The 14506-nt window shown below is 42.7% G+C and overlaps 1 pseudogene; it reads left to right on the top strand.

Annotated features, from left to right (window-relative positions):
* The first annotated feature begins 4537 nt into the window (after positions 1-4537).
* LOC102545213 (large ribosomal subunit protein uL29-like) lies at positions 4538-4880 on the top strand (annotated as a pseudogene).
* The last annotated feature ends 9626 nt before the right edge of the window (positions 4881-14506 follow it).

Consider the following 14506-nt stretch of genomic DNA (forward strand, 5'->3'; position numbering starts at 1 on the left):
CATGTTCCTGTTACTAATAAAGGGGAGCAGACACTTCTGGGGAAGGGTATCTGGGGAAGTGGTAGAGTACACGCCTAGCATGCTTGAGGTCCTGGGTTCAATTCCCAGTACCTCCACTAAGTAAAAAAAAAACAAAAACAAAAACAAAAAACGAAAGAAAAGGGAGCAGACACTTCTGTCCTAGACTCTCTGGTCCCCTCTTGCCAGGACTCACCTGCCCCACCCTCTTGGCCAGCGGATGTTTGACAAGTTCTCCCCACATTCTGAGTCTGGACCTGAGGTTATCTTGATCCAGCTCAGAGAATTCAAATGTTTTCTCCTCTTGGGCATTGGGTCTACAAATTGCTTCAAAAATTCCTGCTCTCCTGAAGTCTCCCGGGACGCATTATCTGCTCCCTGAGGGATCCTGCAGTTTCCTGCACGCTTCCGCAAGTCCACAGTTTCATTAAATTGTAAAACATGCTTAAAACTCTTCATTTTTCTTTATGAATTGTCATCAGCCTAAAGCAACTAGCCCCACCCAGGTGGAGCCTGGGCACCGGAAAAAGAGTCTCTTTATTTCCTGGCACCTGAATTCTTTTCATGCTTTTGGTCCCACTGGTGCTGGTGATTTTGATCAGCGCTGTAATTGCTCCAGATTAGTGGCCGTAAAGCCTCAACCTTGGAGACTCCTTCCATTCTAGTGCCTGTGGTTTTGCACCACTACTCCAGGGCCAAACAGCAAGGTAGATGGAACCTGTCCTACATCAGGAGGTGTTCATTGAGTGTCTGTCCAGTCCTATGCTGGCCCTGTCGCTAGGGTGGGACAGTGAATGTGACCATCTGTGATCTTCCAGAATGTAGGCTTCGGGTCTTTGGCTCCTTCTTCAGGTGGCTCTAACTCCCTTTTCCTTTTAACATCCTCCCAGGCCCACAGGCAGTGAGAGCCCTGAGGCGGCTCCCCTAGGCCTCATGGGTCCCATCTGGCCCTTCTGATTCTGCCCCAAGCGTTTTTAGATCAGTGATATGTAACCTGGGGTCGAAGGGCTAATAGTGCAGTCCAGGATTTCAATTCTGAGTAGAAGATTAGAAAGATGCCTTTTTGTTCCTTCATTCCAAACAAATTTAATTATCAAATTTCAAATATTCATTTAGCGGCTAAAAGACACTCAGTGACATTTTTCTAGTCAATAAAATCTAATATTAAAGAGATTACTTCAGTTGTTTTTTAAGCCGTTGGCCCCCTTAAAGCAAGCCTGTGGGCTTTGGGATTTCAAGCTCTATTTACTTCTTTTTCATATAAACAATGTTCAAGTTTTTGTCATAATAAACATGTATTATTTTTATAATCAGGAAAAATAATAAAGCTATTTTCATCTTGGACAAAACATCTGGTCTGTAAATTTTAAAGGGATGTTTTTTCTGAATTGGGCCTAGTGGAAAAAAATAATAGTGAAGATTGCTGGTATACTTTTTCTAATACCTATCCATCGGAAGATTTCAGTACTTGGTGACCTTTTCCATCAGGATATGTTAGAAACTGGCAGATCTGATAACCAGCTCCTGCTGGGTGAGGGTTTGTGCTAAGAACCCACAGAGAGCTTTTACTTTGAGTGCAAGGTTCTTGTATTTCTTTATTACACACTCTTTAATGGGAGAGGACCTTCTCGTCCTCTTCCGATTTCATGAAGTCTTGTGCCCACGGGTAGTGAACAGTGTGTGGGAGGCATCCGCGGTGAGGGGTGCAGGGCGAGATCTCTCCATCGCCAGCCTGGGGGTTGGCTATGATGGCCAGCTCAAAGGAAAAGCTGGGAAGACGTCTGCCAAGGGCAATGCGTCCAGGATCCTTGGACCAATGGGCTCTGTTAGAACCTTCAACAGTGGCTGGCCCACTACATTCATGTTAGACCTTAAATCTGGAATCTTCACATTCCCACCTAGCTGTTTCCTAGACCAGTTGCTATCACAGACACTGTAGTTCTACCTGGTTTCCATTCAATAATAATTCATCCATGAGTCTTTGCTTTTGAAACTTAATGACTGTAATCCGAGTCCCTATCACTGTGCTGAGGTATCCAGGTGAGTTCTACATTAGTGACCTCAGTGGGTGCTAGGACATATCTAAATCTTGAGGAGTGCATGATGTTTTGTACTATACTATAAATTCATTTTTGGAAAAAATATTTCTTTAATAATATATATTACTGTAAGTAAAGTTAGAATAAAAGGTGCTTGGTGGGTAGAAATATTCAGAAGATTGAGCCTCAAAGAGAAGGGAGCTGATCTTAAAGCTTAAAGCTGATCTTGCTGATATCCTCAGTGATCTTTCAGCTGTCACATCTTAAAGGCAGGTTTAAGTCCTTGTATCACTTGACCCCTCTACCACATGACACCTTGCAGCTTCTTGAACCGCTCTTCTTTGTTGGCTTCTCTTTCCCACCCTCTCTTATTTTCCTCTTAATGCTCTTGCAGACTTTTCTCATTACTACTTAGCATTCCTTTGTCTCTGCTTTCCCCCTTAAATGTTGATGTTACCTTGTGTTCTGTTTCAGCCCTATCTTCTCTCTAATTTCATCCACACCCAAGGCTTCAAGTATTGATGACTCTCAAATTTGTGTCTCTTAAGCTCAAATTCCATACAGTCAAGTGTCTACTGAACGTCTGCCTCAAACTCAATATATTCAGAACAGAAACTCACAGGTACCTCAGACACGACATGAAAAATGAAACCAACCATCATCTGCACCCAAGCCCAACCCCATTCCTTGTCCTTTATTCCTGATTGTGGTGAATGGCACCATTAGCAATCTAGTCACCCAAGCCGGATGTAAATGTCCTTCTAGACTCCACTTTCTCTGTCGTCTTCTGATTCCTATCAGTCTGGGAGCTCTTTCGTTATTCTACATCCTCGCTGACTCAAAGATCCATGCTCTTTTCTCCACACCCACTGCCTCTGCCTTCTTATCCTAAAGCCTCAGACTTGGATTACTCCATGTTAGCACACAGCATACATGACTTGCGCTCCCCTTCCAGCCCATCTCCCGCGGGGCCCCCATCCGGACTTTTTGCACTGATTCCAGGGCCTGATCTCTCAGGGTTCTCCACCTTCGCCTTTTCACATGGCATCTCTGCTGCCAGGGATGCCTCTTCCTCCTTTTCCCCCTGGCCAACACCTTCTCATTCTGGAAAACACCTTCTCTGAGAAGGTCTCCTGATCTCTCAAAACAAGAAAAAAAAAAACACTTCTTCAGTACTCCAGTATCAGTCTGTACCTCTGTTGTAGAATATATCAGACCATGATTAAATCACCCGTTTAGCAGTGTCTTTGACTACCCTGAGACAATCATAAGGGAAGAATCATGTCTTATTCATTTTTTTATTCCTATGTTTAACGTAAGTCCTGGAATATAGTAGGCACTCAGTAATGCTTGTTGAATGAATGAACGAATACCAAGCATTTCCAGTATTGTTTTTCATGAACACTACATAGCTTTTATCACTTAATTTGAAAGGTTACCCCTTTCCTCTTATAGAAAGCTTCAAAGATTGTAGTGTAATATCCTCTTCTAATAAGCTCAAACACAAACAATAGCTACAAATGTTTAAAAGAAAGCCAATTTTTCATTCTTAATCCACCCTGGCACTGACACTTCGTATACTTCTGGTATACACACTCATACCTTGATGCTAAAGGAGTATCATTTCTATAGAAACAGATACACTGGGTTGACTCCACTCAGCTTGTCACTAATATTCCATAATGGTTTCTATCTCTACTTCCGAGCCAGTGCATATGGTTTTCCTGGTCTTTCTGCCCAAGTCAGCCCATAAATATTTTAAATCTATGAACGTTTAAACTCAAAAAGATTTATTGGGCCACTTGAAATACGTATTTCTTGCTTACATGGGATTGAAAGATCACAATGGCACAGGACCAATTGCATTTCATCTTTTCAGTGCTTATTTCACAGCTGAGCACTTCTCAGAGTTATGAACATGAGTCCCATCACTGACAAGCCATAGCAAAGGCCAGAAGAATGAACAAAATTACCCACCCTGGAACCCACATGGGATAGCAGGGACTCGATAGGCAGCATCTGCTGTGACTTATTACAGCGTGTATGTTTCACTAGGCCCCAAATCAGTCCCCAGACGGAAGCCTTGTGTCATAGGCCTTTCACCGCAGGAAGGCGGCGTACACATACATTCAACAATAACACCACATAAATCTCTGTCCCGATTACAGAGCTTTATCTTATGTGGTGCCAATAAGAAAAAGAGACATCTCCAAACAGCAGGAGGAAATTACTGTTTCATGTGCAGAAACATCTAATATTGCTACAGAGAAATCTTTTAACACAAGACAGGGAACTATCTGCCTTAGGATCGGTCCAAAATAAGGAAGAATCTCTCCAAATAATATCTGGCAGATTTTGTATTTTGAAGTTAAATCGGTGATTTAAAAGAAGGTGAATGGGAAGAAAATGTTATATATAGAACTATGGGTCCGCCTCTCTTTCCCTCCAAGGCGGCAGCGACGGCGGTAGCTTATTCAGCCATGGCCAAGATTAGGGCTCCAGACCTTCATGGCAAGAAGCAGCAGCAGGTGGACCTGTCCCAGCAGCGCATCATTAAAGTGACAGGTGGCGTGCTTCCAAGCTCCCCAAGATCCCAGTTGTTGGCAAATCCACTGCTCGAGTTCTCACCGTCATTAACCAGACTCAGAAGGAGAACCTCAGGAAATTCTATCAGGGCAAGAATTACAAACCCCTGGATCTGCGGCTGGGAAAACGCGTGCCATACGCCGCCGGCTCAACAAGCACGAAGAGACTCTGAAAACCAAGCAGCAGCAGCGGAAGGAGCGGCTGTACCCACTGCCAAAGCACACGGTCCAGGCCTGAGCATCCAGGCGTCAATAAAACAAACTGGCCAAAAAAATCCCCCAAAATAAAAAAACTATAGTTACATACGTAGGCAATACCCAGGGCATCCTGGATATGGATAGAAGAGTACTATTTGACCAAGGACCATGTAACGGGGCAGGAAGGTGGGAGGTTCTCAATCTGGAATCAACAAGCCTGCTGAAACTTATGTCAAATTGTGTGTGTGTGTGTGTGTGTGTGTGCACGTCCACGTGCACCTGAGATGTGCACCGGAGGGATTCTGACCAGCCCCAGGATTCTCCCAAGAGGCCCTTGACTCAAAAAGTGTTGCCAACCACTGCTCTATAGCAAATATTTCCCAGATTCATAAACAAAGATGTGTTGCTGTCAGGTGAGATTCAAGATTATTGAACACAGGGATGATCAAAATCACATCACAGGAGTCCTGAGGCCATGGTGCAAAGCGGATGGGACATATTCACTCAGACTGAAATAAGAAAGAAAGTCATTCCCAAATCTCACTTGACATTTTGCTGTAAAATCCATACTTATAAGCCAAGGGCAGACAGTCCTCCTCTCCCTGATTAGGAGAGAGGAAACAACAGGATGCCCGGGTGCAGAGAGGAAAAGACACTCCATCTGTTTTCCATGTGCACCCTACATGTACACCCCAAACTCACCTGACATCGGGTTTTGAGAGCTGTTCCTCATATAAGGTATACCGTGTGCATTAAGGTGTACCGTGTGCATTAAGGTGTACCATGTGCGTTAAGGTGTACCGTGTGCATAAAAGCCCAAAGGGAGCATAGAATCAGGCCATGGAAAACAACATTCTACTCTGCAGAACTGTTGGTCTCAAATGTTGCTGTGGTGGTTTATTGCTGTGGCTGTTGTTGTTTTAAATTGTTTCTAATTGCTCTTTTTATCTTTATTGTTTTACTACATCAAAATTATGATTAACCTTGTGACCCTGGGGATTTTGTGTCTCTTCAACCTTGGCAGACCTACTAGCATATTAGCCTAAACATGTTTACATGACTGATTCAGTTATACATGAGGAAGATTCCATTACCGTGTATAAATTTGACCATCTTATCAGTCCAAAAATCAATTAAAATTTGTGTATTTATTATAGGAGTATTATTTATGTAAGTTACTCTTTTAAGATTTAAGCTATTACTTGAGTATCCTCTTCTCTACGTATAATTCTGCTAGTGGTATAAGCTACTATAACAAATAATGATCCAAATGTATAATGGTGCACATGCAATTATGGTTTCTTTCTTGTGCACTTGCCAGTCTGAAGATGGTGATCCTGTTCAGTCGGCTGTCTTCCTCCACATGGTGATTTAGGGACCTAGACTTATCCCATCTTATGGCTCTGCAGTTCTCTGAGGACTTGTTGTCATCTGGATTCAGTTTATCATAAGACTTGAATTTTGAGAGATTCGGAGGAGGTTATAAGTCTTTAAATTTATTTTAAATTGCTGGTTTACTATAAAAGGATGTAACTCAGGAGCAGCCAGAGGGAAGAGATGCATAGGACCAGGTATGTGGGAAGAGGCACAGAGCTTCCACACCATCTCTGAGCAAGCCAACACCTCCGCATGTTCACAGCCAGGAGATCCTGGTTGTTGCTGTTGTAATCATGGGCTCCCTACTTCAATCAGAGCCCAAATGAGAAAACAGAAACCACTGTAGGTGTTTCAAACAGAGGGAATTTAATATAGGAGCTTGTTATACACGTGATGGAAGAACTGGAAGGGTCAGAAGCAAGGCGTTAAGTAGGATGGTGGGAGCAACCCAAAGATTAACAATAGTCAGAAGCCATTAACTTCCCCACCTCCTTGCCCAAGGCTGGAGAGACTCGGGAAGAAGGTGGTGTTATCAGAGCCTGGAAGATGGGATCATCAGAGACAAGTCAGAAGCACAGAGGGAGAATTCTTGGCAGATGCTGAGACACAAAGCTAGGGACTAACTGACAGCAGCTGGAATCATGGAAGAGAAGCAGCCACTGCCAGAGAAGCCACCCAAAACAGAAGAGAAGGGGAGAAACTCCCTGGCTTCTCCCCTCCTCCCACCCTCCAATCTTCTGCCTCTGCTTCCCATTGACTCAGCTTATGTAGAAGCCAGAGGGCACGGAAGCTGGAAAATGCAGTCCCCTACGCTAAAGACCGGAGCAGGGGAAAGGCCAGAGCAATCGGGCAATGGTCAGCACATTCCTTTTTATGAAGATGGGATTGAGATGGATCTGAAGAGGAAAGCCACATGGCTATGAAATTCTTTGTTGATATGCAGAGGGGGAGGGAGGCAAGGGGGAAAAGGTAGGAAAGGAAGAGACAGTGGCAAAGATTGCAAGTCAAGAGGAGCTAGAAGAGAAGAGGGTGCAGGGAGGATCTAACTCCAAAGCTACTGGAGCAGCTGCTGAGATCAGAGGCTCCACTTATGCTCCCGTACAGTGGTAGCTAGAACAGGCCCACGGGAGAATCACGGCACTGCAGGCGACCTCAGAAATCAGCGAGTACTAAAACCCATACTCGGGTGTTATTGAAGTTTATTTGTATTTAATACATAACTGATTGAAATTAATGTGACTTTAATTCTCTCCTGTCAAAATGGAATTTAAATATCTTTCAAGAGACTTATGAAGGGATTTCAGAAAGCCAGACCACTGCAGGTCCTTGTGTTGAGCACAAAGGCAAAAAGAGCTGAGAACAAACAAAGCAGCAGAAAATATGTGTGTGGGGGGAGAGGGTGTGGGAGAAGAGAGCCCAAGGGATTGCTTTAGTAATGTTTGTTTATGGCTGTTTCAAATTAAGGAACTAATTTTGGACTGAGGAATAAATAAAGAAGTTCCTTGAGAAATAGAAGACTATTGCTAAGAACACAGCACAGCCTGTAGTTAAGGGGGGAGTTGGGGCGGGGGTTTATTCCCACTCATACCTGCTTCATTTATTTTATGGTGTTAATGTGTTTGCAAAAAGACTCCAGCTCGCACTGTTTTTCTAATGTTTCCTGTTTAAGTGCTCATGCAGATAACCAGGACCTCTGCCTACTTTCTTTACGCTGGTCCTTGATGAGATCATCCTTTTAGAAGAGGCAAGAGAGGCACCCCTGGAACCCGCGTCGGCTCTTTCAAGCATCACTCAGCAGCGATTCAAAGCCTGGTACGGTGTTCCTGGGTTCTGTGGACGCCACTCCAGGGGCCGGCGCACATGATTTTTGTCAAATGAGCGAAGATGCCTTGGCCCAACAGTACGCTTTGGTTAAGAGCTTCATAGAAGGTCCATGTGGAAACAGTTGACAGCTTTTGAAGAAGGCCTGTCCACAGTTGTCAGCTTCACGGGGCCACGCTCAGATGCAGGAGAAAGGAAGCAGAAAGCCTGTCTGAAGTTCCAAAGTGTCTTATAAAATCATTTGCCAGTATTAAGTCCTTATCCAGGAATAGTTTAAGTTTTTGCTTTTGTTTTTTGAGCCACCGAGAAAGAGCACTGCTAGAGAAAGTTCCCATTTAATATTCAGTCTCATCAACTGAGTTATTCATAGAAAGTAGTTCATGGCAACTATTTCTAAACTGCTGATAAATGCCTGGTATTACAAAAGCCAATGAAATGTTGATCTTATATGGATTTTCTTAAAATAGTAGCTTTGGTCCTACCTTCTAGAATGTTGAAAACATGCCATTCCTGAAACACATCTTCTTAGCCATTCTTGTTGCAGCTTACAGGCCGCATTTTTCAAACTCATGAACATGTGGGTCCCTGTCACGTAAAACAGAAGCTGGTACTGCAGAGGGTATGAGATACTAGTCCTACTTTAAGGAGTTTGTGATCATCAGCTAAGTAATCAGTCTGAGTTACCAGCTCAGTGGTTCTTCTCTAAACTCCTTAAAAAAGTAATCATTATGTCTACAAGTTTTCAAGTGCCTATTATGAGCCAGGCACTATACTTACTTCATTTAATGTTCACAGAAATCCCAAGTAGCAGGTAAATTAATCATACCCATTTTAGAGAAATAGAAGTTGAGGTTCAGAGATATTAAGTCATTTTCCCAAGAGTTACACAGTTATAAAGCAGTAGGGCTGGGATTCACACTCTTATTTTATTTTTTGGTGGGGAGGTAATTAGATTTACTTTTTTTTTTTAAGAGGAGGTACTGGGGATTGAACCCATGATCTCATGCATGCTAAGCATACACTATACCATTTGAGCTATACCCTCTCCTCAAACTATTGACTTCAAAGTCCATGCTCTTAACCACTCTAGTTGGGACTGCCTTTCCTGGGTGCGAGACCTGGGCAGCAGCAAAGGGCCTGGCACCTAGAAGGGGCCCATGCTTGGTTTAATGTTCTGCTGTCACTGTCTTGAACTTCTGAGTAATTCTTAAACAATGGTTTAACGGTTTTGCGTTTTTATTTTGCACTAGGTCCCACAAATTTTATAGACAGTCCTGAGTATACAACATTCCCTGATGTCCTAAATGAATACAGTATGTAGGAGTTCAAAATTCTTCAGCAGTTTTCCTATAAAAGGTAGAATCAAATTCTCACTGCCCACATGACTGTGGGCTGGACTTAATGATTCACTTCTACTGAGTGAAATATGGCAGCAATGATGGTATGTGTCTTCGTGATCAATAATAAAAGGCAATGTGGCTTCTTCCCTGTTCCTGGGTCATTTGTCCCTGGGAGAAGATAGCTGCTGTGTTGTGAGGACACTGAAGAAGCCCTTGGAGAGGTCCATGTGGTGAGGAACTAAGGCCTCCTGCCAGCAGCCACATGAGTGAGCCATCTTGGAAGCACTGAGACCAGAATTCAGATGACTGTGCGCCCTGTCCCACCCCTACCCAGAGCTCACTGCAGCTTCATGAGAGAGACTCTGAGACAGAACCATCCAGACAGGCCACTCCTTCATTTCTCACCCTCAGAAACTGTATAAGTTTCTGGGTTTAAGCTGGGATAACTTTCATGCAGTTAGGAATAACAAATACACCACTGCAACCCTGGAACTCAGGAAATGAGAGGAACCTTTGATTAAAAGGTGAATACATTCACCAACATTTGGTGCAACACGAAAATTAACTTTGCTGTCTCCTCAGAGCGTATAGGAGTTTTATTCTAAGGGACGTAATAATGCTCTTTGATGAGTGTCAGAAGGCTTCTTTCCACATGGCCACTGTGTGAAGGTCTTCCTTTAATCTGAAGGCACAGCTTTTGATTGTAACACTTGACCTTCTGTGCTGATTATTAATCCACAGACTACGGAACACCTTCCTTCCTCAAGAGCCCCCTCCTTCTGATTGAGAAAATCTCTTGTTCTTGCTCCGATCCTGCCACACCTGTGCCACGTGGCCTGGGCTTGTACCTCAGGGGGCTCTGACAGCGTTTATTCCACCTGCCTGGCATGGATTTGGCCACCTGGGCTTGCCTTCCAGCAGCTGCCTGGCTTTCCTTCTGTCATCCAACTCTGCGTGGAGCCAAGAGAGGGTCAGTGGTCCCCAGCTGCTGCCAGACTGGGCCCATTTCACGCCCTTGTTCTTCAGGATCCAGTCATGCTGGGTCATAGGACAGGTGACAGTGGTTCACACATGACAACAATAGACCCACTTGGAAAACAGATTCAACACTGGCTGTGCATGACATCTGAGCGTCAGAGTCCTAAAGTGTGAATTCTAGTTCAACTTCCCAGACATTTACAATTTGATGCTGGAAATCAAACAATCTCTTGGCTAGGGCCCCAGCTCCATCTTTCTGCCTGGTAGAGAAATCATATACATAAAAAGCAAATTATGGCTCCTTTAACATGGAAAGTTAGAGGGACACAACACCCTCTTTCGGAACCACAAACGATCAGAGGATGATGTGGGCTAGACTCCAGATCCTGCTTTTTACTCAGTTATATGAGAGAAAACAAGGGAGGGTGGTGGTGACAAAGATGAGGAGGGACAGTGAGGGAAGACAGGGAATGCACGTCAGTCACTGTTCTGTAGAACCAATCATATAGCCATTGTTTTCAAGGAAGTCTATTCACTTTAAATTGTACAACTATTCTGATGAAAGATACATCTAAGTAAACTAAAGCCTCATATGCCTCAATGATCATTTTTTAAGAAAAGTCATATGAGATTCATTTATTATCCTGACAAGTTTTTTTTTCCTCCCAGTGCAGTGGCCTTTTTCTGATTCTTATTTTTTAATTGAGAGCTTCAGAAGATGAAGGCTGGGCCAATCAAGCCCTTAGGGCAGGGAACAGGGACAGTAGTTCCCAAGAGAGGCCCTCTTTGCTGTTTCTCACACCAGGCATGTCCTGACCTCGATGCAGGTAGGACCAGAGCCACCACGGCCGTACCACCTTAGGTTATCGACTGGCCTACGGGGGTTTTGCTTGTCTGCTTTGCTCTCCATCTTGTAGGATGTCAGCTCTGTAAGAACAGCATCTGCAATGTTCACAGTTGTATTTTCAGTCACAAGGACAGAGCCTGACCTGTGGCAGGCATCAACGGATGAAGGAAGAAGGAAGGAAGAAATAAACTCACACCTAATGGAAGTAAACGAGATGCATGGCTTACTGGACTGTCCCAGATGACAATCTGTATGACCCCTAACAACCAGCAGCATTCTCCATAATTTATTCATCAAACATTTGACAAGTATCTACTATGTTCCTTGAGCAAAGGCATCACCTGCCAAACTTGGCACCCGACGCTTCTCACTTCTCGCATTCAGAATACCATCTCCCACCGAGAGTCAAAGCCCAAAGCAATCCCGTCCTCGGTTCCAGGACCAAGCTCCACAAGGAGGGTCTTTTTCAAAGTATATTTCTGAGGAAGGGCCACCTGTTTCACTACAGAAAGTACTGCTGAGCTCTCACCAGCTACCTTTATGATTACATTGGTTTAAAAACTCACTACGTATTTCCCATGAGAATTCCACTAGTACGTTAGACTTCAGATGGAATTAATTTTCCTGCTTACCATGTTTTAGATTATTATTATTATGGGATTGTTAGCAAAAGATAAGGTAAAATCCAAATTTGAGGGACCTTACTGATTTTTCCCCTTCCTTATAATTTATTTCCTTAGGGAAGAGTAACAGTTGATCTGTCTCTAATATAGTGGCCTCTGCTGTTTATCTAATTCTGGAAGTAAACTGAAACAAACTTTTTAAACAATAAACACACTGGGCACCAATCTTGAAATTGACTTTTTTTTTTTGCATCTTTTATGATGTATGTGAAAGAAAAATAATATAATGCTCCCTCGAATCACATTTTCTCTCTCCTACGACAGAGGTTACTGTGAATGAAGAAAGTATGACAAGAATGTTCGAAAAAGTTATTCTGAGGCATCTTCATCCTCCTTTTGAGCGGCTTCTCTCAACACTCTCTTGCAGGCAAATGGAGGAGTCCTTTGGGACTCAGAAAATGTTTCCCACCCTAATGCAGGTCTTTGTAGGACATTGAGAAAAGGGGGAGGGAAATAAAAATATTTTCCCAAGTCAGAAGACTTCTGGTCAATAGGAACAAATTGTGGAATCTGGAAAGATTCCAATCAGCTTCCTTGAAGTAAAAATCATCCCAAAGTTTTCCTTATTTTTAAAACATAGCTTTCACTCATGTAGGCAACACGAACAAATAATTGATCAATTTTATTGACGTAACAGCGTGGGTCTTACGGGATAAATTATTCTCCTTGAGAACAAGTTGCTTTTAAAAAATTTCTTAATGCCCTGCACTCTCAATTTTATTTAGCATGCTGATATTTCATGGTTTCACAGGTAATTTTATTGTTTTTACCCACACAGATGGGATATGAATTATTGCTATCATTTTAATGTACTAAACGTCTATTTCAAACCCCTCAAAAAAATAAATGCTACTTAGCACTCTCGGTGGAGGGCAGGAACTAAATTTCATTTGCATCCCTGAACAGGGCTCTGCAGCAGAGACATCCTGCCCTGGACCTCAGCAGGGGTAAAATCATGAATGAAGCAAGAATTTCTTGTGTTTGTTTTTCCAGAAGAGAAAAGAGACTGCAAAATAAATAAAATGTTTTACTAAGGAGAAAGAAAAATATATGGTTACTTCCTTTCCTCACCTCCTGCCTACATACTTAAATGGAAGAACAGAGAGCAGGGAATTCCCTTGGGGCTCCCAGCAAAATCTCAGGAGTCACAGAGTTCACAGCACCCTCTCTGGGCCTCAGTTCCTTCATCTTTGTTAAAGAAGATAACGCTATCCGCCTCACAGAGTGGTTTAAACACCACGTAAAGCACTAGGACAAAACCTGCTACAAAGTAAGTGCTCACTAAATGTTAGCTTGCATGAAAGTAGAAACAGCTCTGTATAATATTGATTATAAAAGTCAGTGGTTTGCAGTTAGGAGTTTGTTCTAAAAATCTGAATAAGGACACAGGACACCTAGGGGAAAAGCACTGGACCTGGTACCATAGCTATTTTATTCTCTAGCAAATGCTTGTGGATTGCTTCCTGTTTCTGGGCTGCTCTGCTAAGAGGGAGAGAGGTTGGTGAGAGAGATCAGGACCCAGGTGTTCTGGGTAGGTGTTCACAGTCCAGCGAGGAATGCATTCCTAAACCAGTAATGGCAATGCAACAAGACAAGTTCTGTAATAAAAATAATTATACCTATTATTTACTGACTGTGTTTTGGGTGAGGCAGCAAGTTGCAAATATTGTCCTACTTCTCCCTCACAACAACTCTATGAAGTCAGTGGTTATCATTCCCATTTTACAAATGAGAACACAGGTTCAGAGAAACTGAACAGCTTGTCCAAGTTCACACAGCTAGCAAATGGTGAGGCTGGGATTCGAACTGGGGATGTTTAAATCCAAAATCTACGTTTTTAACCACCACACTATACTGCCTCCCTAAAATATAATATAGAAATAATAGCATATATTATTTTTATTAAAATAATGAATTTATTGCTAAATATAAATAGTAAAAACATTTGCGAGCACAGAAGGCCTCACTGGCTGACTCTGCCAGACGGAAGACAGGAGGGCTTCAGTGAGGAGGTGATATTTGAGTTAATCAATAGGCCTATTTTCATGAATCCATCATGGATTAAATTCAAATATATATTTTGTTTGGTTCTCCACTCCATCCAGCTACCAGAAGCCTAATTTTCAGCTTTTTCTAATCTGCAATACATTTTCAAATTTCTTTCATCAATGTACTGTATTTGGTCACTGAATACATTTAGTGACTGAAACGCTCAAATATCACCATCCTCCTTTTAGGAGAAAGCAAAAATCTCACACACATGCACGCATACACACCTTAGTATATCAGTTTTCTTTAAATAATAGACTCCAATAAATCATGATACATTTTTACAATTTTTACACCAGAATGTCAACATTGACTACTGCTAATTTTACAAGTTCTGAGTTTATGGGTGCAATTAGTTTACTGCTAAATTTGAGAGTTTTCTTAAATAAATATGTGTCCCTTTGGCAATCAGTCTATGTGTATTTAAAATAACAGGCAACAAAGCCCCCTAGCTGTTGTCCTAAAGTCAACGCGCATTTAGCTCACTCGTCCACATCTCCGATAACAAGTTCCTTAATGACAGGGCTGCGTCCCCAGGAAGAGGCAGAAGTAGTCTCTGTGCATGGTAGGA

The sequence above is a fragment of the Vicugna pacos genome, chromosome 5, assembly GCF_048564905.1.
Source record: "Vicugna pacos chromosome 5, VicPac4, whole genome shotgun sequence".
Classification (NCBI taxonomy): domain Eukaryota; kingdom Metazoa; phylum Chordata; class Mammalia; order Artiodactyla; family Camelidae; genus Vicugna; species Vicugna pacos.